Here is a 27,126-nt window from a genome sequence, read left to right as displayed (position 1 = left end):
TTTAAGGAGAGAGATGTTGACTATAAATGGGGAATTATATTCAAGGAATCACAAAAAACAATCACCTTCTGAATTCCTAGATTCACGATTTGCCTCAAACCCTTATATAAGGCATAGCTTTAGAAATGTGGTTGGAAGTGTGATCTAAACCCCAAACATACCTATGTTATTCTTGATTCTCAGGGGAAAAAATTACCCCCCTACTCTAGCCAGCCCTAGAATAATAATTCATATTCATAACCATTATATTTCATAATTTATATTTAAATTTAATTAATAAGTATATAAACACTTAACATATATACAATATATATATATATATATATATATATATATATATATATATATATATATATATATATATATATATATAGCTAGTAGTCCAAGCCTCCGTGAGAGACTATAGAAATCGCCTCACAATCAAAGTCCCTTGACCCTTTATTAATTTCGGTTGTTTTCATGTGCATAACCAAAGTTTTCAGGGTTTCTTTTTATTTACAATTTTTCTTAAAGTATTAAAACAATTTTATAATTTTTGAAAAATATATTTCTCATTTTTTGATTGGCCTAGAGAAATTTGATAGGACATTATAGCCCTGGTGGGGTGCATTTTTTTTACCCTATTTGTCAGTGCCTAACAAATCATTTTAAAATGAAAAAAGGCTAATTTTCTAAGTGGTCATTCCATTGGCGAGTTCTTTGACACTGACACTGACACTTTTATGCCTGACATTGTTACTGCTTTTCCCAATGATGCTAGAACTAACAGGATGCCAGGTCCCTTACGTAAGCGAGGGGGTGGAGGGGTGAACAAATATTGGGCCCTAAACAAGTGAATGACAGGTAAAACATTATCTTAAAAAAGTATTTGTGAGGAACAACAGGTGTATGAATGCAAGGATATATGCAGAGTAAATGTTCTCCTACACATACCCCTCTTTCACACAACTACTTCACACTAAGGTGTTTTCCTCCACCATTACTATTATCTCCATGGTAAGGGTTCTGTAATTGCACATATAGTTCATTAGTCAATCAAAGTGACACCACCGATGGTTATGAGTGGATATAGTGTGTACTGCCACTGCAATACAACTTAACATAATATAAGGTGGGAGGGAGATAAATAGTTTGACAATGCTCCAATTAATACGCAAGACTGAAATTCAAAATAATTAATAGAGACCCACATGCATACTATGAAATTACTATTTTTCACTAACTGAATGCCTGCAAGCTTACTTACAATTCATTTTGTTTATCTATCTTGTTAGCAACGCTATTACTATACCACCTAAGCAAGAGATGTGCTTTACCTATTTGTTTATCGGATAGCTTCTTTTTACTAACTAATATATTTTGACTACTTAATAATGTTGCGTAAGCAGGTTCAGAAACCAAATGTGCATACTAGACGATGCTCCCCATACCCATTGCATGCACTTGGTGGGACTTACTTCATCCTTAGAAATTATGTGCACATGAGTCGGAAGTAGGGAAGTAGTGAATGAATAAGTGAATTTGATAATCCGAGTGAGATTATCTTATTAGACTGAGACTAGTTTCTCTCTCTTGTTTCTTTTCGTAGGTTTCAAAACAATAAGAATCGAACCTTTATCAAAGGAACTAATCTGTTTGCAAACATGATTTGTTCACTCCATGTCGCAAACATGAGAAAACATTCATGCACTCCTCGTCTATGCATCAAGATAAAGTAAAGTAACTATGACGAAAGATCAACAAACAACAACAAATACCTAACACAAAAAACAACTCATTTGAGCCATGTTTCAAGTTTCAACCACGTGCTTGTTGTTGATCTTTATATGTGTGAATTATTCAGTGGTATTGATCGATATTTTTCTTGCTTTAAGAATTGATTGTTTGAATTATGAAATTTGGTTCGCTTCATAATATTAATTATTGATCTCCTTCCACCCACTCTACCGCACCCACTTTCATTAACACTATGAATATCTTTGCTTTTGTGTTTTGTAGATATTTCTGTAGAATCAACAACTCATGTAATTTTCTAAAACACAAGACAAGAATTTACTCTACTTTCAACAACAGAAACCAATAATGATCGATGAAAACAATAATCAGCAAGAGGAAGGATACCAATCACACACAACACAAGATTTATCTTAGGAAAGCAATTGCTCAAAAACCCCGACTATCTATATTGCATTAATCAGAAATCTGAGAAGAAAATACAATGCTTGTTCTCACTAGAACAATCCATGCACAAGTATAATCAACTCTCTACCTCACAAGCCCACTCTAGCCAACACTTAGCCAATTCTACTGCCTGTGAACCCCCTATTTCCTTGTGCAATTCCTCAGAGGATTAACCCAAATTTAATTGGGAAATCTTTATTCCAAAATTGCGCAATCCAAACTTAGGTCCATAACTGATTGCATGCATGATATGTACAACTCGGAAAATATACAACTTATAGTACACTATCCCTCCACTCTAGTCTCAACTGGGTCTTCCTCTAAACTGACATGAATGAATTATCTGTGAGTGAATCTTTAGTTAACTGGTGTGCCACTGAGGATACACCAGTGCATTAACTCACTACTAAACCTCTACTAGTTCCTCTAATAGATAGAACTAGTTTAACTAACTATAACTCAGTTAGATTGAGTTATCTAATTACAACTCCAAATAACTCAACTTGGACCCCTAAAATTTAGGGATCACACTTACATGACTCCAGATAGACTTCCAACTCGAAATTCCTAAGTCAATTAAGTCAATTTAACTTAATTAATTATTTACAGGTTGCTATGAGAATAGAATTCGATTTTAATTCACAAATTAATTCAAGGAAAAAATAAATTGGAATTTCTTATTGTTATTTTTAACACTCCCTCTCAACAAGAAAGGGATTATTAGTTACCCTGCTCCTGTCTATGTGAAACTCGAATTTACATCTTGAAAATTCCTTTATCAAAATGTCAGCATCCTATTTCTCTGTGGGAATGTACTCCAACAACATAATCCACCTTTGTACACAATATCGAATATGATAATATCGGATATCAATATGCTTGGATCGATCATGAAAAACTGGATTTTTAGAGATTTTGATACAAATCTTATTATCATAGGTAAATCATAGTTGGATCCATTCATTGACCAAACAAACCAAGAAGAATCTTCCTCATCCAGATGGCCTCACATGTTGCTTGACTAGCAACCATGTCCTCTGCCTCTGTCGAATTGAGTGCAACCGATCTTTGTTTCCTATTGTACCAAGAAACAATTGTTGACCCAATACTGAAGATCCCCCCTGATGTGCTTTTCCTATCGGATGGACTCCCTACCCATTCTGCATCGGTAAAGCCTTGAAGCTTCACTCCCTTTGTACGTCTGTACCACAATCCATACTGAGTAGTGTCTCTGAGGTACCTCAACACATGCTTGGTTGCCTTCTAATACAACTTGGTAGGCCTAACCATTACTTGACTAAGTTGGTTAACTATGTAGCACATGTTCGATTGTGTGTTCACCAAATACATGAGTGAACCCACAAGCTACCTGTAAACAATAGCTTCCACTACACTCAAAGTAGCATCCTCCTTCCTCCAGTTACCTATTAGAGGAATCTCCATGGGTTCACTGCTCTCCATGTGGAACCTTTTCAGTATCTCCTTGGCATACTTTCCCTGAGAGACAAAAAATTCCCCATCACCTTGCCATACTTCCATGCCCAGAAAGTAGTGCATGAGCCCTAGGTCCTTCATTTCGAACTCTCTTGCAAGATCCTCCTTGTAAGACTTGATCAGGTTATCATCACCTGTCAGAATCAAATCTTCGACATATAAACACTAATCAACAATTTACCTTCCACCACAATATGGTACAGGTTCGCATTTGCTTCACTTTTGGTGAAGCCCAACCCAATGAAGTAACTATCAATCATGGTGTACCAAGCACGAGGTGCTTGCTTCAACCCATACAATGCTCGCTTGAGTCAGAACACATGCCTCTCATGGTCAAAGGTCTAAAAACCTTCAGACTACTCAATATTGCCATTAAGGAAGGTTGTCTTTACATCCATCGGATGTATCTTCCAACCCATCTGCATTGATAGTGCCAAAATGGATCTAATTGATGAGTACCTTGCAGCATGAGTGAATGTCTCATCATAGTCAATCCCCTTTACCTGAGAAAAGCCTCGGGCCACAAACCTGGACTTATGTTTCTCCACACTACCATCCACTACTTGTTTTACCTTGTAAAGCCATCGGGAACTCACCACTGACTTGTCTATCGGTCTTGGGACCACATCCAAAATATTATTACGAATAATGGAGTCGTACTCCTCCACCATGGCATCAACCCAAACCGGTTGTTGCACTGCCTCCTCAAAGGAAGATGGCTCTATCTCAACACATCCACTCATAAGAGCCATGTATCCAGTGTACCTCTCAAGTGACCTCCTCTGCCTACACTATAATGTGGGTGCTCCCACATTCTCTCTCGCATCCTGCAATAACCTATCAGCCTCTCTGGTGTGCTTTATCCCATCTCTGGAAGACTATGCCTGAGTGGATATCTCCACTCCTGGATCCTCTACGTGTGGCTGCTCCACATCAATCTGAGGTTCCTCCTAAGGAACCAAAAACTCCTCAACGCATGTAGCTAAAGCTCCCCCTCAAGGGAACATTAGATGGCCTTCTCTTCTTCGAATTTGACATCCTTGTGAACCACTATTATCCTGTTGGTCAGCAGGTACACCCGATCGTTGTGAGGTGTATTAGTGTACCCCACAATATCCCCAACTTTAGTGTCGACTCAAGGTTCTTCTGTGCATCTTTGGTCACATAGAAATATACTTATGAGCCAAAAAAATTGAGGTGACCTACATATGGTCTCTTCCCTGAGAAAGCCTCCTCTAGTGTACTCATCCTAAGGATTCGATAAGGGATTATGTTTTGAAAATAAATAGTTGTGTTGCATGCCTCAGCCCACAAGTGTAGTGGTAGGCCCTGATCATGCAACATCACCCATGCTTCCCCTATAATGCTTCTATTCTTTCTTTCAGCCACCCCATTCTGTTGTGGGCTATGGGGTGTTGTCAACTCCCATTTAATCCCTTTTGTCGCACAGAAGTTTTCAAACTCATTTGACACATACTCTCCACCGTTATCACTCCTACGAGCTTTAACCTTCCTTCCAATATATTTCTCGACCAATGCTTTAAATTCATAAAACTTTGAAAAAATTTGATCTTTCTTCTGCACAAAAAAGATCCAGCGTTTACGAGAAAAATTGTCAGCAAATATAACATAATACATGTGTTTGGACATGGATGTTATCGAGAATGGTCCACACACATCTGAATGGACTCGATCAAGGATCGCCTATGCCTGACTGTCTTTGTACTAAAACGAATCTTTGGTGAATTTTCCCAAAGTACACCCTTTGCATGTGTCAACTTGATCTAATGTACCTTTGGGAAGACCGTATAAATTTGTTGCATGATTTTCAAAGCACCATGATGCAAGTGACCCAACCACCCATGCCACAACTCACCGATGTCTCGTCTCTACACCTTCTCTGCTTTCATGCTCAAGGCAACACAATCTTCTACCTCCAACTTGCAGAGATTCCTCACCTGAATCCCTATCCTCTTTACCTATCCCGTGGCTATGTGATGAGGGAATGATTTTCCCTTACTAAAGATCACATCATAGCTTCTATCCTCCAACATGGCAATAGATACCAAGTTCTTCTTCAAACTAGGAACATACATAACATTTCACAAGGTGAAAGGAGCACCCGAATCCCTCTCAAAAGTAATTGTACCCAACTCGATAGCACTATACCTCTCGTCATCACCCATCTTGATATGCATCTGGAGATCCTTCTCCTCCAGGTCACTAAAGTGCTCTTTGTTACCATTCATGTGGAAATAAGCTCCACTATCTAGGTACCATACACTACACATCATCGATGACACCATGAATCTTATGAGGGTAAAGTCCAATTCGAATTGTGAGGTAAGAGCCTTACTTACCGCTCCTCCTAAGGACTTCTTCTTACACTTCTTGAGCGGACAATTTGTAGCAAAATTTCCCAGCTCGGTACAATGCAATCACTTGAATTTCCACATGTCCTTCTTCTTGCCTCCATGACAAGAATCCGATTTGGAATGGGACACCTTCTCTTTCCCTTTATTTGCCTTACTCGCTAAGGCACAATTTTCCTCATCATCAGTCTTTGATGAGGATTTGTCCCTAGTGTTCCTCTGAATCTCTTCCTGTACCAAATATGACCACAGTCGTTCCCAATCTGGAAGCTTCTCCCTCCCATTGACAGAGTTCTGATAATTGTGCCAACTCTTGGGGAGTCCTAGAAGAGCTAGGCTCACCATATCATCCTCAGAAATAGTAATCCCAACACTTCCAAGCTCATCATGACAATGAGTGAACTTAGTCAAGTATTTCAGAATTGAGTCGCCCTTCTCCATATTGATCTTTCTTATTTTTTCCTTTAGTTCCAAATTCCTATGGTCACTGCTATTCTGAAACAAGTCCGTCAATTCTGCCACATTGAGTATGGATTTTCCTTGCCACGGAGACTCAAGACAATGTGGTCTCGAACTCCCTCAAGAATAATCAAACTCGCCTAAATTGCCACACACTCTCTCCATTCATCCAAATCATTAACATCCGATGTTGGAGGCTTAGGAATGTCTTGATCAATGAATTCCTTAAGACCATTGTCTTCTAGCACTGCTTCCATCCTGTCCTTCCATGCTATGTAATTCAAGCTGCCTTCCAAGGCATACTCAAGTCACAACCTGTAGAAAGACATATTGTTGATATGAAGTATGAACTGCAAATTTGAATTTCACTTGCACAACAAACTCAAAATATCCTATTCTATATTGTCTTCAGCTCCAATACAATGTAGATATTTCTATAGATTCAACAACTCATGTAATTTTCTAAAACACAAGACAAGAATTTATTCTACTTTCAACAATGGAAACCAATAATGATCGATGAAAACAATAATTAGCAAGAGGAAGAATATCAATCACACATAACACATTTTTTGGGGGAAAACAACTGCTCAAAACCCAGACTATCTATATTGCATTAATTATAAATCCGAGAAGAAAATACAATGCTTGTTCTCACTAGAACAATCCATGCACAAGTATAATCAACTCTCTGCCTCACAAGCCTGCTCTAGCCAACACTTAGCCAATTTTGCTACCTACCAAGCCCCTATTTCCTTACGCAATTCCTAAGAGGATAAGCCCATATTTAATTGGGAAATCCTTCTTCCAAAACTGCGCAATCCAAAATTAGGTCCATAACTAATTGCATGCATGATCTGTACAACTTGGAAAATCATACAACTGATAGTACATTATCCCTGCACTCTAGTCTCAACTGGGTCTCCCTCTAAACTGACATGCATGAATTATTTGTGAGTGAATATTCAATTAATTGGTGTGGCACTGAGGATGCACTGGTGCACTAACTCACTACTAAACCTCTAGTAGTTCCTCCAACAGTTAGAACTAGTTTAACTAACTATAACTCAGTTAGATTGATTTATCTGATTACAACTCCAAAGAACTCAACCTGGACCCCTAAAATTTATGGATCACACTTACATGACTCCATATAGACTTCCAACTCGAAATTCCTAAGTCAATTAAGTCAACCTAACTTAATTAACTCTTTAAAGGTTGCTATGAGAATAAAATTCAATTTTAATTCACAATTTAATTTAAGGACAAATTAAATTGGAATTTCTTGTTGCTATTTTTAACATGTTTATAGTTATAGAAATAGTTGCAAAATGCTTAGTGGTCACAACTTCCCATAACACATAACCCCAAAGGAATCACCTTTTTGGTTATCATTCCATTTGGGGCCAAACTCCATTGAACCAATGCGTCTACCTTATGATTTCAATAGATGACAAAGGGGAAGACAAAGGACATTGAAACTAATCCAACTGTAAGAGGGCAACTATCTCCGTTGGTTATAGAGTCAAGTAATTGTATTTTATATATAGTGTTCCCCCTCTGATACTTGTTAACTTAGAAGCGTAAGCACATGAGGCATCAACGAGCAACCACCATCTAAACAACATTAATGCTTACCACCCAATTGTTAAAATATGAAACTGTAGTGAAATTCCATTTTGGAAATATCACATGATGGAGATAATTCTTTCATTGAATTCTTCTTTTCTAGAGGACCAAAATCGACCTAAAAATCACTCAAAACGGATAAGGGAAATTGTACTTATGAAGATAAGCCCACATGTGCACATTTAACAAGGTCGGCCCTAAAGCAAAGTGGACACCCTTGGAAGGCTATAAATACAAGTAACCTTACCTCATTTAGACACAATCATGAGACACACTTCTATCTTGGTTTTTGGCTCGCATAGGTTTGAGTCTCTTCTGTAGAAGAATAGGTTCGCCCTGAGGTGAAATTGCAGGGTCCAAAGCTCGCATCTCAGTTTTAGGGTTTTGGGCCATAATTGCAGGCACAACATTGGACGAATTCAACCACAATCACTCACACAGAATCTCATCCATGTGATTGGAGCCTTATAGTCACATGGAAAAATCTCCATCCATGCGACTGGGAGTTAGGGGTTCATAATCGTAGTCACTCCCATCCCTCAGAATAGATCTAACCACAGTCGCTCACATGTCAAGCTTAAGGGTATGACTAGGCTGCTATAGCCACTCGCATGACTCCTCCTCCATGTGAACGAGACTTAAATTATGGAATATTAGTTGTCCAAATATTTCACTCAGTGACCATAGGGTTTGACAGTTGACTGCAGATAGTGACAATTCATTACAAACTTCAGAATTAGATTTTTGAGTATAAGATTTGTTGGGTTCATTTATGGATGTTGTAGTTCTTTTTATTGGTTATTTTCATAGATGAATACATGGATAATTGTACTCTCTTTTGCTAAATCATTTGATGACAATCTAAGAAGAATAAGAATTTGAAATGGTTTTCCCCATAGTGGGTTTTTCCTTGGTCTCCAACAAGTCTTGGTATCTCTATGTGTGAATGAAGAAATGCAATTGATGATGTTCCTTTATGTTCATTGCATTGATGATGTTATTGTTCTTTCTATATAGTTGCATATGCTGCTGAATAATGATGTAAATTTGAATAATCTTATGATGTTATGGGGTGAACTTAATGTGTTAATGAAGAAATGCAATTATCAAAGCGAAGAACAATATAGCCCTATGAAAAATTAACACGGTATCATACATGGGATGAAGAAAAGTGTTATAGACATTTTTGGGCACTGCAACCCCAATCATACATGTCCATAAACCAAGGGTTCCTAAGTCCCTAAAAGTGTTGTTTCATACCCTAAAGGAATAAGGTCAACTGATTACATCATCTCCCAGAAGTTCTCCACAGAAAACTGCTCAGAACTGGTCAAAGTTGGACCATACAAATTTCCCAGTGCAGAGGGTGCGATGCATCCCACCTACTCAGTGAAAAAGGGTGCGATGCATACTGAAAAGGCCTTCTGTAGGGTGTGATGGATGAGAGTAGACAAATGGCAGAGACAGTTTTCAAGGTGGATCTTCATGGAATCTTCCAGAAACTTCTCCTGTGACATTGGCCTCTCTGAATTCGCCCAGGGATGAGTAAGAGATCATCAATCTCCAAGTGGAATCAAGAACTATCAGAGAGAGGACACTAATAAAAATCCCAGAAGCTGACTCACCCCCCTACAATCATCTATATATGGATCCCTCATCCCAAAGATCCAGAGGCTGGAATTTTGTATCTTGTAAGGAAGTGTTGTTGGTTTCTTGGTGGAATATCATAGTGTTTGGTGATCTAAGCTTTTCATGAGGTGAAAGAAGGGATTTCATGTTGGAGGATGACGCTGGGTCAGAACAATTGGTTGTAATCCTCTTTGATATTCTTGATATTAATAAAGCTATTCAAGTTTTCCTCCACATTCTTGTATGTTTGATGATATATGCATTTGTGTGGTCAATATATATCTGGTCCTATGTTGTTTATGATTGTAGATCTCTGTTCTTCGATAGTATTATGCTGCTTTGATTCCACAGGTGCTCTTTGAAGCTGGGAAGACGAAGGACAAGCGGCAAGGATCTGTCAGAAGGGAGAGGAACCGAGCAAGGAACCAAGCGCAAGACTGAGGTTGGTGTCCTTCATTCCCCTCTTATCTACTTCTCATAAAGGAAAACGAAAGTAGTTTTAGTTTGTTTGCTTCTAAGATAGCTACCAGTCTTAGTGGGACTAGCAGCTCCGAGTGGACACTAGATTTCCCGATAACAAAATGGCGACTCCACTGGGGAGTGAATAGATTGTTTGCTTGTCTATATTTGTTTGTTTTATAAACTTACAGACGGAGTCTGAAGTCAAGCCAGCTAGCCTTCGAACTGCATTTGCTATGCAAGTGCAAAGTAGATCAATGCTGCTTCAGTCTATCTCTGGGTTTTGTTTATAAACTGAACAATCGATTTGCAAACCTTCTAATTGCCCTAGTGGTGGCTCTAGTAACCTCATTAGATCAACCCATGTGATTTATATTTACTGAACATCACTTCCTCGGCCTAAATCCCTGAACTGAGCTGAAAACTGTGACCTGGAACCCAGTTGAAGTCTCGTCCCTGGACCATCGCACCTTCTCCTCTTGGGAATCTAGATGCATCGCACCTCCTGTGTGCAGTAGGTGCACTGCATCACACTTTCCCTGTGTTGCAGGTGCGCTGATCAGACAAGACCTCTTCTACTCTCAAATTTTGGTTTATGTGTTCACTCTCTTCAGCTTTATTCAGGAGTTTTGTTGTCTGTGATCAGTATGCCACTGTGGAAACTCCCTTCCTTTCCATCATTCTACCTCCATTGTGTAAAGAACTGTGAATTTTTTTATGTATTGTGCGCCATTTTCAGTTCTCTTTTACGAAGAAGTAGCATAATCAAACTGTCGTCTTTTGATTTGAAAGTGTCGCAAGTGTCGTTTTCAGTCAAAGAAAAGAATTCTATTGTTCTTGATGGTCGATTATACAGTTACTCTTGTATTTGATTTGAATTAGTAGTTTTCAAAGTGTCGAAAGCAGATTTCAATTCAAAATAGCAAAGTGTCGTCATTATCTTCCTTTCGTTTTTGAAGAGAAATTTGTTAGTACTGTTGCTTTGAAAAGATAATTCAGATTTGTACTTAGCATTCTTCTTGTCATTCACACATTAAGAAAGCTGAAAACAAATACATGCATGTGCATTTTCATTTAGATTGCTTGTTGGTTTGATTTAGGACAGTGCATCTAGTGTGTGCTCTCTGCTCTATGTTGAAAGAATATCATCTCTCTTTCTTTAGTAGCTAGGATTTTCATTGCAAAAAGAAGATTAAACGATTGTTTATCATCTTAGATTGCATTTTAGGAATTGTACATCTACATCACGCAGTGAACCTGAAAGGAAAATTTCTTAAGAAAGATCAACTGTAAAATAAATTCAATGAACATAAAAACGCTTTGGAACCTAACGCACAACATCTAGAAGTCTAGGTTAGAGACATATTCTGGCGTCATAAAGCCTGGTAACTGTTGCTTTCACTGTTGGTTGGGTGATTCCTCCTCTTTGAGACGAGAAGTTCCAGTACAGACTTGTGCTCCCACATATCGTCGAGTATATATTGGGAGACCACAATAGGCTATATCCTTTATCCATAGGAAGTCGTATCTGCCGCCCTATCGATCGCAATGGACTAAACACAACATTCGGGAAGATTGACTGTCATACCGTAAAAAGTATTCTACAGTTTTGTGATTGGTTTGTTAATCCCTCTGTCTAGATTTCTGGAGTAGTCTCTTTCATTCCTTTTCAGACTCCTTAAAGGAAAAGGTCCATCTGAGCACTTGTCACTTCAGGCTCATTAAAAATAGAAGGCGAATAGAGTCATCTTTTGTTTTTTCTCAACTCTTAAAAATTGAAAAAACAAGTTGTGTCAAAGTGTCTAAAATTTATTTTAATCAGAATAATATCACCATTCCCGCGTTGGTCTTAGGTTGAGAAAAATGGAGTCCACCAACCAAGGATTTCCCCTTGGAGGAAATCCTAGTCCTTTTTCCTCTTGGGGAGATGTTGGTGCACCTCATATGGCCACATTGTCACTTCCAGGATTGACGGTTGGCTTGCCAATATGGCTCTTCTCAACCTCCGTCGTTCAGAACACCGTGATTCCTGAACAATCGAGTCAACAACTGGATGATACTAAAGTTACCCCCCAACCTTATACTTCATCTGATTCTCCCTCTCCTCCTTCCTCTTTGCTTGATAAAGCTGGTAAAGCCAAAAATCAAGTAACTAAGAAGGAGAAGAAGAAGAAGGAGAAGAAAGAGAAGAAGAAGAAGGAGCCAAAGGCAAAAATGGGTAACCGGGCATCGTCTAGTGAAAATACACACACTGCACCGTCCAAGCCTAAATCTCCACGTGTCATTTGCAAAGGAGACCACTATCATTGAGATTGTCCTTGCATCCCTCGGATCTTAAGGGACTAGTCTCCTCGTTTGCACAATTCGGTTCATCAACCTCTGAAGATCATGTTGAAAGTACACCATCAACTAGTGAAAGTGAAGCATTTGGGTAGAAAAGGAAATGTAAATTTCCTTGTAAACTGTGTGAAGGTGATCACGTCGTCCATCGTTGTCCTTTCCTAGACGAAGCTAAAAGAGTTTTGGATAATCGTCGGGCTTCACCACTATGGCTTCCTCCTGGATATAAGAAACTCTTGCCGAGTTCGTCACTAGTTGAAAATCCAACCAACATGCCATTGTGGTCTGTCGAAGCATCTGTCATTGAAGATAAACCCGCTGAATCCATAGCAGACGAAAGTCAAAAGGTTGAGGTGGCAGTCGACCCGGTCTTGTCTTCAGAAGGTCCATCTTCAGATGACACAATCACCGAATAGAATGAGAACGACACCGTTCAAATTATTTTTGTAAACACAGACTCCGATGAACATAGGGGCAATCTACCCATTCCTTTATCGTAGGAAGGAAGTTCGTCAGAGTCATATCCGGCCATCTATTCGGTCCCACCTCCAAGCAACCTAGTCGTTTCCTTCGATTGGAATCTACTAGGTAGACCCCGTGTACCGGCTAATGTACCATTCCGAATCATTGTACAAGCTTACAAAATGATCATGGTCGGTACCATCATAGATGAAGGGACTTCTGTGAGTATCCTTTCCTCAACTGCTTGGGAAGCGCTTGGTTTGCCATCGCTTCTGCCTGAGATGAGAAATCTGACAGGCTTCAACAAAGGAACCAGTCGACTGTTAGGGATCCTTCCCAATGTGCCCATAACGTTGAGAAGGAAAATCATTTACATGAACGTAATGGTAGTCCAAGGACCTCTAGATTATAACCTACTCCTTGGGCGCCACTATATTTATAGCATGGGAGCCATTGTCTCCTCACTCTTTAGAGTAATGTGTTTTCCGCATGAAGGCAGAGTGGTCAAGCTCGTAGACCAGCTTTTGTTCCCCGACTCACACATAGCTAATAGTCAAATGCCATCCCTAAATGGTCTTTTCACGCAAGGAATGTCTCATCAATCTCTAGTCCGTCCACCTGAAGAGCGTGAGTGATTCGGGAGGACATGACTGAAACCCAGGGGGCATGCACCCTAGTCTGTTTCGACAGGAAAACCTTGGGTATAAGGTAAATTTCCACGAAAGATTTAAGACTGGTCCGGCACCCATCCATGTAGGAAGAAGGAGTTAGACTGGGATAAGATTTTTCGTCAAGGTTAGGTGATTGGAGCCTTGGTCCAGATGGACTAAGCCGAGGAAGTGTTTCTGTCTGCTATACAGATGGAAACTATCTTGCGAATACAAGAACTTCTAAATGGTAACCTGGGAACTTTACTTCACTATACCTGGGGGCATGCAAACCTTTTTGCCTGAAAGTAAAGAGCGACCATTTATTTTCTTAGTTTGTAGTTTCTCAGCCCTTTAAACTCGTAGGATTGGTTGTTCCTAACTTCCATAATGAAAGGATCCGGAGCAAAGTTTCGAATGGTGCAAGCTCCCTAAAAATTGAACCTATCGATGAGACATCCTTATTATACGACTGGCACGAGCAGTTTTTATGCGAAGTTCAAGCTCGTTAAAAATTAAACCTTAGCAATGATCAAATGTTCCCCCAGAGTTTAAGCTCATTAAAAAAATGAACCAATTTCCGGTAAATAACCATTGTGAATGCATTATCATCAGCTTTTTGAGCTCTGGTCGTGTTCTTACCATCAACTCCACTCTGTTTTAGCAGATCATTCACCTCCATTTGATTGTTTACCCCTTTTGAGGAATAGCTACGAAGAGTGATCCTGTTAGCCATCCTTGTGACACTGCCGTGAATGGAAAATTCCAAACCTTACTTGGAATCAGCTGCTACCTGAAATTATCACTCGTTCCTCAAAAGATGAGTCTCCTTTAAGCTCTTTTCATCTGACTCATAAAATATGAAAAGATTGTCGAGCGATTGGCCTCTCCAGCTCGTTAAAGCGACTGGAAGTGCTATCCCTCCTCTAGATTTTAATATTTTTGGACCTGAGGGATTATTACACAAAAAGATCGAGCGCTTGTTTTGTTCGGCTCGTTAAAATTACTGAAAATTCATCCCTTTTGTATTATTTTATACTTTTTCGGACTTAAGGGATTATATGACGAAAAAGGATTATTGGAGTTTCCTTTACGTCCCTTTCAGACTCTCTAAAATTGAAAAGGACTGAGTTATCTTTATCGTTAAACTCGTTAAAACCGAATAGCGACAAACTTGTCCATATAGACAAGAACGAGTTTCACTGTCGCTAGGCTTGTTAAAACATAGCAACGGGTTTGCCCGAAGGGAAAATTATGGAACAAGCATATGTTATCCTCCTCAAACTTGACAAAAATAAAGAGGTACTGCTCAACAATGACTAGGGAAATTGGGAAGAAAACTTGAAGAAACTTTATTGGTAGCAAGTCGCTCTTGAACATGACACTTTCACTCTGCATCCAAGTCGGGTTGGGTTATTCCGTTCACCGGTCATATCACCATTGGTCCATCACACCATCCATATTTGGGGTTAACGCTACCAATCCATGTCAGTGTCACCGGTATGTTCAAGAGAAGTCGCTCAGAGAATTCACTTGTGTCTCATCCGCTGCAATACATTCACGCTCCATTCTTTCATGACCGCCACCCTGAACCCTGTATCATCAGATCGTTTTCACCTCCAAAAATCATTTACTCCATTCCGTGTCATAGATGTGGGATTCATTAAGGCCTTCCTACGACGGGTCACTTCTTGTCGACATCAGCTCATTATCCAAGAAGTCGACTTAGGAACAACCCTTTCAGTACTTTGAAGCTTGAATGCCTCAATGGAAAGTTTCTCACTTCTGGTGATAGGTTTACATCAATGGCCTTCGACAGAAAGATTTCACGTGGTGTTCAACACCAAGTCCCTTTTCACACCACATGAATTGTACTGTAGTACCTTGAGGGTCATCATCATTATCGGTGATTCCTCTCGTGCCTGTTAACAACTTACATCATTGGCTGGTAATCAGGTGATGTCTTTCCATGTTTGACTCCAGAACATCTTTCACATGGATCGACTTGTACTCCGAGTGAAGATTGGACGAGTTTGAAGACCCCGGATCTAGTTTCATCCATTCGGGCTGCGATATATTCAGGAAACTAAAGACATCAAATGTACATTGTTGCTGCATAGATGATCATCTGAATCAAAGGATGATGACTCTATCAGAATCATCAGTCTACCACACAGATGGTTGTCTGTCTCATGTACATGAAAATGAATTTATAAAGTTGAGCATGGGAATGCCCGCCTCAGCTATATCATGAAAAATATTATGAAGATAATGTATTGTATTGTATCTTATTACAGGTTGCCTTCCAGCTCGAAAAAAATTCGGATCCTCATGATAAAGCATTTCACCCGACATCAAAAGATTAACGACCTCATGCCTTAGGGGGCAACTGTTATAGACATTTTTGGGCACTGCAACCCCAATCATACATGTCCATAAACCAAGGGCTCCTAAGTCCCTAAAAGTTTTGTTTCATACCCTAAAGGAACAAGGTCAGCTGATTACATCATCTCCCAGAAGTTCTCCACAGAAAACTGCTCAGAACTGGTCAAAGCTGGACCATACAGATTGCCCAGTGTAGAGGGTGCGATGCATCCCACTTGCTCAGTGAAAAAGGGTGCGATGCATACTGAAAAGGCCTTCTGTAGGGTGCGATGGACGAGAGTAGACAAATGGCAGAGACAGTTTTCAAGGTGGATCGTCATGGAATCTTCCAAAAACTTCTCCTGTGACACTTGCCTCTCTGAATTCGCCCAGGGATGAGTAAGAGATCATCAATCTCTAAGTGGAATCAAGAACTATCAGAGAGAGGACACTAATCAAAATCCCAGAAGCTGACTCACCCCCCTGCAATCATCTATATATGGATCCCTCATCCCAGAGATCCAGAGGCTGGAATTTTGTATCTTGTAAGGAAGTGTTGTTGGTTTCTTGGTGGAATATCATAGTGTTTGGTGATCTAAGCTTTTCATGAGGTGAAAGAAGGGATTTCATGCTGGAGGATGACACTGGGTCAGAACAATTGGTTGTAATCCTCTTTGATATTCTTGATATTAATAAAGCTATTCAAGTTTTCCTCCACATTCTTGTATGTTTGATGATATATGCATTTGTGTGGTCAATATATATCTAGTCCTATATTATTTATGATTGTAGATCTCTGTTCTTCGATAGTATTATGCTGCTTTGATTCCACAGGTGCTCTTTGAAGTTGGGTAGATGAATGAGAAGTGGCAAGGATCTGTCAGAAGGGAGAGGAACCGAGCAAGGAACCAAGCGCAAGACTGAGGTTGGTGTCCTTCATTCCCCTCTTATCTACTTCTCATAAAGGAAAACGAAAGTAGTTTTAGTTTGTTTGTTTCTAAGATAGCTACCAGTCTTAGTGGGACTAGCAGCTCCGAGTGGACACTAGATTTCCCGATAACAAAAAGTCATGGAGATCACCCCTTTGATGACACCAATGATGGAAGCAAGAGAAGATGGAAGAGACCTAAAAGAATTCTAGGGTTTGAAGATAATCTTAGGAAATTTGTATATTAGGGTTTTATGGATATTATGAGGTTAGCCTTCGAGAGAAACCTTGGTTTATGGAAAATATTTGAGATATGAAATATAGAAACTGTAGCATGGTCAATGCCAATATGATCAAGCACTTGTGACAAATTTAATGAAGCCCTAGATGGGATAGTCTCTAGTAGGCCTGGTTGTTTGAAATAATGAAGGCAACATTGTTATATGTACAATGGACAGTGATGGCTCTTGAAGTTTGGTTCAAGAGGGAGATGAACACCTCTCATTGAAGATAAGTACTTTTGATTTATGATGCTTCTCTATGTCTTTACTTTTGTTTAGACTTACATATATGATTATTGTTTTGATCATTACTTATACTTCCTGCATGTATATTTGAGTATTTGGATGTTTCTAACCTCCTTGATGAGATGTAATAAGAGGATCCTTCTTGAGGATCATTTTAGATGTAGGAAAGAAAAGCTAGAGTTGAAAAAGGTAAAGAGGCACCTGATAAAAGGTGACAATGTGCTACAAGATGCCTATGCAAAATAAGAAGGTGCACAGGTACTTGAATACCATAAGGTATGTATGGTATATTGTTTCAAATTTATGTTTCAGCTGTAATATTGGATGGCAAGGTATGATGAGAATAGTTCCTTATCAAATGTCTCATGCATGTCTATGAAATTTATTTGGATTCATGGTTCTTATGATGAAATTGTGCACTTGGTATTGAACAAGTATATTACCTTTTATACATAATGAATTTCTTGACTCTATGGAGTTATTTGAAAATATTATATTAGTATACTCTATGTTTGGCTAACATCTATCATTTCGATTATATGGAAAGTTAGCACCTTGATTCTAATAGATGACAACTTGATACTATTGATATTGAGCATGGTAGCCATGATGATAGAAATGAAAAAATGATATTGATATTCATGATCTTTTGTTGACCATGATTATGCTTTGATGTGCTTACTAATTATGGAATATAGTAAAATTGAATTCCCTGACTTGATGGATTGAGTTACGTGAAAGAAGTAATGTTGTCATCATGATTATTGAAGTATGCTCCTATTAGCTATTTGACACCAAGCCTTGATGAAAGATTGATGTCATGGTGTCATGGTGAAGTAGATGATGCTAACATATATGACCATGATCAATATGTTGATATAGTCTAATTTTATGATCTAACGGATCTGCTCATGCATGACAATGTTATAGTCAGGTTGATGACTTGAATGAAGATGACTAAAGTGGCTTCTAATTTAGAGGGATAATATCTCCATAAGATCCTTACTCCTATTACCACTGGAATTATGTGTATATTCTTTACTACTGAAATATGACTTATGGGCATGAATAGACAAATATTTGACATTGTTTATCTGCAGTAAAGTTCTGATATGAGGAGCGAGTGTTTTCCCTTAATCTAAGCCTGAGTCACATGTAAGAAAGCTTATAGGTGCGATTGTGCCTCTCAGCCGCATGGAAGTAATGTCAAGGGTGAGACTGTAGTCCCCCAACTGCTTGTAGGGAAGGCATATGGGTGCGACTATGCCTACGGGTCATAAGAATGAAGTTCTATGTATAAAATTAGAAGTACACTTGAAAGATGCCAGTCCTATAGATGTGAAGCATATAACAAAAAGATTTGTGAGCTGGAAAGTTTGAATGTTTACTATAATATGAATATATATACTAAACTTGTGTTTGCAGGTGACCAGAACATGCATATAGATATGTCATTATGTTTGAAGTTTGTGCTACAAGAGTTTGACATGATTTGGGTATTTAAAATAGATACAGTGTTTGGAGTTTAGACATTATGCTTGATAATGACTTAATGTAGGACTCGCTCCTATGCTTTAGCGGAGCATGCTGAATTGACGAAACACCATATTTGTTTAGAGGATTCTAAGGTGCTTGATAGAGTTGATCATTTCCATCATTGTAAATTATGATGAACCTCGATAGAGGTTCGAAATGTGTTGACGCTGAGATTTCTATGTGATTTCTCCAGAAGATTTTTTCTTTAATCATGAATCACAAAATCATTCAATCTGAGATTTTATCCCTATACAAAAGGGATGCTACAAACAAAGTTCATCTTTTTTAATGAACTAGGTTGAAGGTTGTGAAGAAGATTGTGGAATCAATGTTTCTCAAACGCTGCAGAGATGCTTCGGTAATCCTTGGTTTTGCTAGAATAAATCATAAGCTCAAATTTCTTAAGAATTTTCATATTTTTTTGAAAGATAGTGTTGCCCTTGTTTGCTCAGAGATTTATAGGATGAGAAGGGAATTGGACTGCTTTTCAAAGGAATTACTTGTGTTGCATTTAATTCTATCCAATTTTGTCTTCCCTATGCTCGATTCTAAGGTTGATGCAGGTTTTGCTCTGAAATCCATGTGTGTTGAGGAAAACGCCAAGTTAAAACAATCGAATAAATTTTATAAGCTTTATGAGAAGCACGAGCCATCTTCCATTAGATGTGATTTGCAGGATCATAGTTTTAGAAGCCAGATCACCAAGGATAAGAAATCAACTCTTCGTTCGTGGTTAAGGAGCAGTTCACTGGACTCAACTGATCATTGTGGATCCACCGCCTCTCTAATTTCAGATTCGTGCTCAGTTGGTGATGGTGAGTAGTCCTCCTTAGCAATCTATCCGAACGTTTATTCCTGCAATGATCTAGATGAAGCTGGGAATATCATTCATGTGGTTTTTTAAAACGTGGAAGTTAACTTTGTTGAGATTATTCACTCCTCTAGCGTTAGTTCTAAAGAAGTCGAGAATATTGTTCCTGGGTTTTCTCATAATGTGTGCATTAAAGTTGTTAATTTTAATTCCTCTCGTTCATCCCCTTGTACGCCTTCTTCTTCCTCAGGCAGTTTTCCTTCCCGAACATATCATGTTCCTCCTCTCCCTATTGTTGATGAGTCCCTCCAATCCGTTCCCTCTGATCCGATCTACGACGTTTTGAAGGACCCTTGTTCCTCTATGTTGTTTCACTCATCCCCTACACATTCTTGTTGTACCCCTTCCGATATTTTACACCCTCCTTCGTAGCCTCTTCTACTCTTACAAAGTAAGCTTAAGAGCTGGACAAATTCAAGATACAGATGAGAAGGTTGCAAGATATATAAATAGTCTCAGAATGGAGATCCAATATGAGATAAGTTTTTTGTATCCTAAAACAGTAGAATAAGCTTATCAGATGGTATTGAAGGCTGAAGAAAAACTCATGAGGAAGCAATTTGCCAGAAGTAGAGGTACTTTCCGAGGAAGGGGAAGTCAAGGTGGTAGAGGAATATATACAACACCTAGAGATGGAGCTAGCAGCAGCTCGAGTCAGCATACACCCATAGAAGGTGATGTAAGTGGCAGAAGGAGTTTTTTCAGAGGAAGAGGAGGCAGAGGCAGAGGAATAGAAATCATATGTTACAGATGTAACAAGCTGGGACACAGAGCCTATGAGTGCCCAAAAAATGCAGGAACAAATCAGAGAAATGTAATTGTTGCTCAAACTGAAGAGGAAGCAACAAAGGTGTCAGAAGAAGAAAATGTACCAGAGAAAGGGGAACCTTTGGTAGTTAACAAAGTTTTGTTAAAACCAGCAAAGGAAGTTGTTGAACCAACACAAAGAAAGACTTTGTTCAGGACTGTGTGAAAGGTTCAAGGAAAATGTTGTCAAACGATAATTGATAGTGGCAGTATTGATAATTTGGTCTCTACAGAAGTGGTGGAGAAGTTGAAACTAAAGACAAAGAAACATCCAACACCTTACAAGGTGTCATGGCTTCAAAAAGGACATCAGTTGTTAGTGAATGAATAGTGTGAAGTGGAGTTGCAGTTGGGCAGATACAAAGAAAAAATTCTGTATGATGTGATGCATATGGATGTGTGTCACATATTGATGGGAAGACCTTGGTAGTATGACAGAGGAGCTATGCATGATGGGAAAAAGAACACATAAAAATTTGGTAAAGATGGTATTAATCATACATTGCTGCCTATGGAAGAAGAGGAAGCATCAAGAAAATCTGATCCAAAGACCTTATTGCTGAGTGGAAAAGAATACCTGTAGCAGATTGAAGAGGATGAGGTAAATTTTTCATTAATTTGAAAACCCAAGGTAATAATGACTTCCACTAAAATTTATGATTTTCCAATTGAAATTCAATAGATGTTGGAGAATTATTGTGATATCATTGTAGATGATTTGCCTAATGAGTTAGCACCCATTAGAAAAATAAGTGATCATATAGATTTGATACCAGGGGAAAATCTACCAAATAAAGCAGTTTACAGGATGACTCCCACAGAAAATGAAGAAATCAGAAAACAGGCTTAGGAACTGTTAGATAAAGGACTGATTAGAGAGAGTTTGAGTCCTTGTGTAGTGTCAACTGTGTTGAGTCCAAAGAAATATGGAGGCTGGAGAATGTGCACTAATTCAAGAGAAATCAACAAAATAACAATCAGGTACAAATTTCCTTTACTTAGAATTGAAGATTTTATGGATTGTTTAAGTGGAGCAAGATATTTTACAAAGCTAGATTTAAAAAGTGGTTATCATCAAATAAGGATTAGAGAAGGAGATGAATGGAATATTTCTTTTAAAACAAATGAAGGGTTGTATGAATGGATGGTAATGCCTTTTGGGTTATCAAATGCTCCTAGTACATTTATGAGGCTAATGAATGAAGTTTTGAAAGAATTTATTGGTAAATTTGTAATAGTATATCTGGATGATATATTAGTTTACAACAGATCTAAAGAGGAACATATGAGACATCTGAATTATGTCTTACAGAAGCTACAACAAGAAAAGTTACTATTAAATTTAAAGAAATGTTCGTTCATGAAGGAAGAGTTGGTATATTTGGGCTTTGTTATTTCTACTGATGGATTAAAGATAGATCCAGAGAAGATAAAGGCAATCATAGAGTGGCCTTCACCAAAAAGTGTTTTTGAGGTAAGAATTTTTCATGGTTTTGATAGTTTTTATAGAAATTTCATAAGGAATTTTAGTAAGATCAATGCTTCTATCATTGACACTATAAAGAAGGATAAACAGCCATTTAAATGGACTATTGAAGCAGAAAAGAACTTTCAGCTGTTGAAAAGGAAGATCACTGAGAAACCTATTTTAATTTGCCTGATTTTAATAAACCTTTTCAAGTGAAATGTGATGCTAGTGGAGAAGCTATTGGCGGTGCTTTAAGTCAGGAGGACAGACCTGTAGCTTATTTCAGTGAAAAAAATGAATGAAACAAAGAAGAAATATTCTTCTTATGATAAGGAATTTTATGCAGTTGTAGAGTCATTGAAGAAGTGGAGAATTTACTTGATGTCTAAGGAGTTTATACTTTATTCAGAAAATCATGCATTGCAGTACATTGTGCAATAGCCAAAGCTTAGTTAGAAACATGCAAAATGGGTGGAATATCTTCAAAGTTTTAATTTTGTATTAAAGCATATAAATGGCCAATCAAACAAAGTAGCAGATGCCTTAAGCAGAAAAAGTATCTTAGTTCAGGAAAGTCAAATTCAAGTGTTGGGTTTTGGTTTTCTTAAGGAATTATATGAGAAAGGTTTAGATTTTAAAGAGACATTTGAAGCTTCTAAAAATCCTGTTTTGTTAGACAGAAGTAAGTGGCTAGATTTTTTCTTGCAAGAAGGATAGTTGTTTAAAAGAAATCAGTTGTGCATACCAAAATGTTCTATGAGAGAAAATTTAATCAAGGAGAAACATAGTGGTGGACTTGGAGGACATTTTGGTGCAGACAAGACTTATGAGCAGTTGAATTGGTTTTATTTCTGGCTGAAGATGAGACCTGAAGTGGAGAAGCATGTTAAAAATTGTAAAGTCTGACAGTATGCAAAGGGAAAGAGCCAAAACACGGGTTTGTATGTTCCATTACCTATTCCAGATAGAACTTAGGATATGGTAAGTATGGACTTTGTTTTGGGTTTACCAAAAACTCAAAGAGGACATGATTCAATTTACGTTGTGGTTGATATATTTTCTAAAATGGCACATTTTATTCCATGTTATAAAACCAGTGATGCTACTCACATTGCTAATCTTTTTCTTAAGGATATTGTAAGATTGCATGGATTACCTAAGAGCATTGTTTCAGACAGAGATACCAGATTTGTTGGTCATTTCTAGAGGACACTGTGGAAGAAGCTTGGTACTAAACTGAGTTTCAGTTCAGCTTATCATCCTCAGACTGATGGACAGACTGAAGTTGTAAACAAAAGCTTGGGTAATCTTTTGAGAAGTCTTGCAGGTGAACATCCAAAACAGTGGGATCAAATTTTGGCACGGGCTGAATATGCTTATAATGATTCTCCTAACAGGAGTACAGGGCAGAGTCCATTCCATATAGTTTATGGAATGCACCCAAGAGAAGTGTTTGAATTAAGAGACTTGGGAAAATTTGAAATGAGAAGTGCTAAAGGAGAAGACTTTGCTTCAGAGATTCAAGCAATACATGAATAGGGAAAACAACAGTTACAAGATAGCAACACAAAGTACAAGAGCAGAGCAGACTTGAAGAAGAGAGAAGTTAATTTTGAGGTTGGAGATTTGGTTTTAGCACATGTGAGGAAGGAAAGATTTCCAAAAAGGGAGTATAACAACTTAAAATTTAGAAAATTGGACCATGCAGAGTCTTGAGGAATTTTTTTGCAAATGCATATGAAATTGAATTACTCCCTGATATTGGAATATCTCCAATTTTCAATGTTGCTGATTTGTACAAGTATGAAAGTGGAAATGCAGAGGATACAACAGAAGACAAGGAATAACAAGAGGTTGGTTGGGTAAAACAGTTACCTACAGCAAAGTCATTGCATCTAAAACAAATTTTAGACAAGAGAGTGTTTAAAAGGACAAGAGGACTAGAGTATTTTCAGTATTTGGTCAAGTGGAAAGATCAACCAATTGCTGATGCTACTTGGATGACAGATGCCATGCTACAGAAGTTAGGTAGTTCTGTAGAAGAGCTCATGGACAAGAGCCCGTGAAGAATTTTGTCCTCAGGAGTCTGATGCAGAAGCATGAGGCTTGAAGACAAAAGGCTTCGATTTTATTCCAAAAATACAAAAAAAGTTTGCAAGCAAAGTAGTGGGATCCTTTAGCTATCAATTTACAAAGCTTTCTAGATAGGATTTGAGCTAGAATTCAGAGATTTGGATTATCTTGCAATAAATTCAAGTAGTTAGGCTTAGTTGAGATTCTAGAGGAGAATATCATGCAGATTAGATAGGATTAGGCAGTTTTGATCCATTGATTTAGGATTTGGTTGTTGTATGTACAGGTATTTATGTAAGTTTTGAATTAATGTAAAGGGATTTGGCTGAGGAGGATTTGACTGTAAAATTTGAAATCTCTTTGTGTCTCTGTGTATTCTGTGCATGAATGGTCAATCCTGGAGGTTTTAAATTTCCTTCGAAATATTTTTGAATACTATTGATTTCCAATTTGGACTCCTTAGAACTAGATTTTATATAATCTTGTGTTATCGCGTTTAAATCTTCATTCACTGTGTATTGAGTTAATCGGGATGTATTTCAAACCCATAGAGTTTAGTTAGCGATATCTTGAATATAACTTAGACATAGTTTAAACTTGGAAGAAGCGCTAAAACCTTGGCGAAATGAGGAAAACCTGATAAATGTGCAAGAAACCCAAGAAAAGGTCTAAATCATCTGATTGATAGATCCAATAGATCTAACAGTTATCGTGTGCTAACAAGTGCAGAAGTTAGACAGAACAGAAAGGCAGTATTCGTAAGAGAAAGTTGTTTCTCACGCGATCTCAAGGTGGTAAGTTGTATTTGGAATTTTCATGCGATTACACTTAGCAGCCGACACGTAGCACGGGAAAACTGATTTTCTCGCGTGCTCTCGACTCGTTAAACATCGCGTAAGAATCCACGCGAGATTACGCATCAACCGTTGGATCAAGCGGGATTGATCAACGGTGGAGATCATCCTTCTAGTTTGCGAGCGAGGAAAGCGATAACTGTCAGATTGAATAATGAGATCGACAATGAAGGTTTAATGCGCTTCTTTGTGTCTCTGTGTATTCTGTGCATGAATGGTCAATCTCGGAGGTTTTAAATTTCCTTCGAACGATTTTTGAATACTATTGATTTCCAATTTGGACTCTTTAGAACTAGATTTTATATAATCTTTTGTTATCGCGTTTAAATCTTCATTCGCTGTTTATTGAGTTAATCGGGATGTATTTCAAACCCATAGATTTTAGTTAGCGATATGCTGAATATAACTTAGACATAGTTTAAACTTGGCAGAAGCCCTAAAACCTTGGCGAAATGAGGAAAACCTGATAAATGTGCAAGAAACCCAAGAAAAGGTCTAAATCGTCTGATTGATAGATCCAATAGATCTAACAGTTATCGTGTGCTAACAAGTGCAGAAGTTAGACAGAATAGAAAGGCAGTATTCGTAGGAGAAAGTTGTTTCTCACGCGATCTCAAGGTGGTAAGTTGTATTTGGAATTTTCATGCGATTACACTTAGCATCCGACACGTAGCAAGGGAAAACTGATTTTCTCGCGTGATCTCGACTATATAAACATCGCGTAAGAATCCACGGGAAATTACACATCAACCGTTGGATCAAGCGGGATTGATCAACAGTGGAGATCATCCTTCTAGTTTGCGAGCGAGGAAAGCGATAACCGTCAGATTGAATAATGAGATTGACAATGAAGGTTTAATGCGCTAAATATTTGTGTAATGATGGATGCGATAAGGTTTCAAACTGAAGTTTTAATTCTTTTTTATTCCGTAGAAAAAGTGAAGGTTTTCCATATTTCGGGTAAATTTAACAGTTTTGTTGTTTTAGCAAAATATCTAAAATTAGAGGTTAATGACTGATAATGTAAAGGAAACCCGAGAAGAAGTCCCACCTGAACTTGAGGAGATCATTTCTAGTTTTGAATGATTATCCTTAACACCTACAACCAGCCCACCACTTCTTAAGAAAGGGTTGAATTTTTCTCTTGCGCCAAGAAAGATCCTGGTAGAAGAGATTATCTACTCCATTGAATACGACATCAAGGAGTTGCATGATCACATTAAGGATGTCATTAGGCATGATTGTTTAATTATTCTTAGGAAAACTGAACCACCTAAAAGTAATATTAGCAAGTCAGAATTGAAAGCCCTTAAATATTTAAACAGTAACCCTGGTGTTGTTGTCCTTAAAGCAGATAAAGGGGCAGCGGTTGTGATTTTAGATAGAGATGATTACCAGAGGAAGATGTTGGATCACCTATGCAATAGTGGGATCCATAGAAAGCTTAATAAGAACCCCATTAAAAAGGTTGTTAAAGTTGTTTCCATGGCTATTAAGTCTAATAAATTTGAGAGCTCAATAAGTCACAATCTTATAGAAAGTAACCCTCTCACCTCGAGGATCTATGGGCTTCCTAAGATTCAAAAGGAAGGGGCCCCCTTTAGACCTATTGTCAATACCATAGGTGTGCCTACATATCTCCTTGCTAAATATTTAGCTTGGAAGCTTAAACCTTTGGTTGGTAAGTCTAGTTCTTTTGTTAAGGATTCTTTCTCTTTTGTGAATGAGTTCAAAGGGGTGAAATTTGAGCCTGATGATGTTATGGTTAGTTTTTATATTGTTTCTCTCTATAATAACATCCCTATTAAGGAGGCTATAGATGTTATTAATCGCATAATTGATCCTGATACTACCAAGCTTGTAGATATTTGCCTTACCTTGACCTTCTTTAGTTTCGAAGGTGAATTCTATGAGCAAACATGCGGGGTAGAGATGGGTTCTCCCCTCTCTCTAATGGTTGCGAACCTTTTTATGGAAGATTTTGAATCTAGAGATTTAGCTTCATCTCAATTTAAGCCAAAATTTG

The sequence above is a fragment of the Pinus tabuliformis genome, chromosome 6 (genome assembly GCF_031772625.1).
Source record: "Pinus tabuliformis cultivar Carrire ecotype Pingquan chromosome 6, CPIR1, whole genome shotgun sequence".
Classification (NCBI taxonomy): Eukaryota; Viridiplantae; Streptophyta; class Pinopsida; order Pinales; family Pinaceae; genus Pinus; species Pinus tabuliformis.
Note: the sequence above shows the minus strand (reverse complement) of the source record.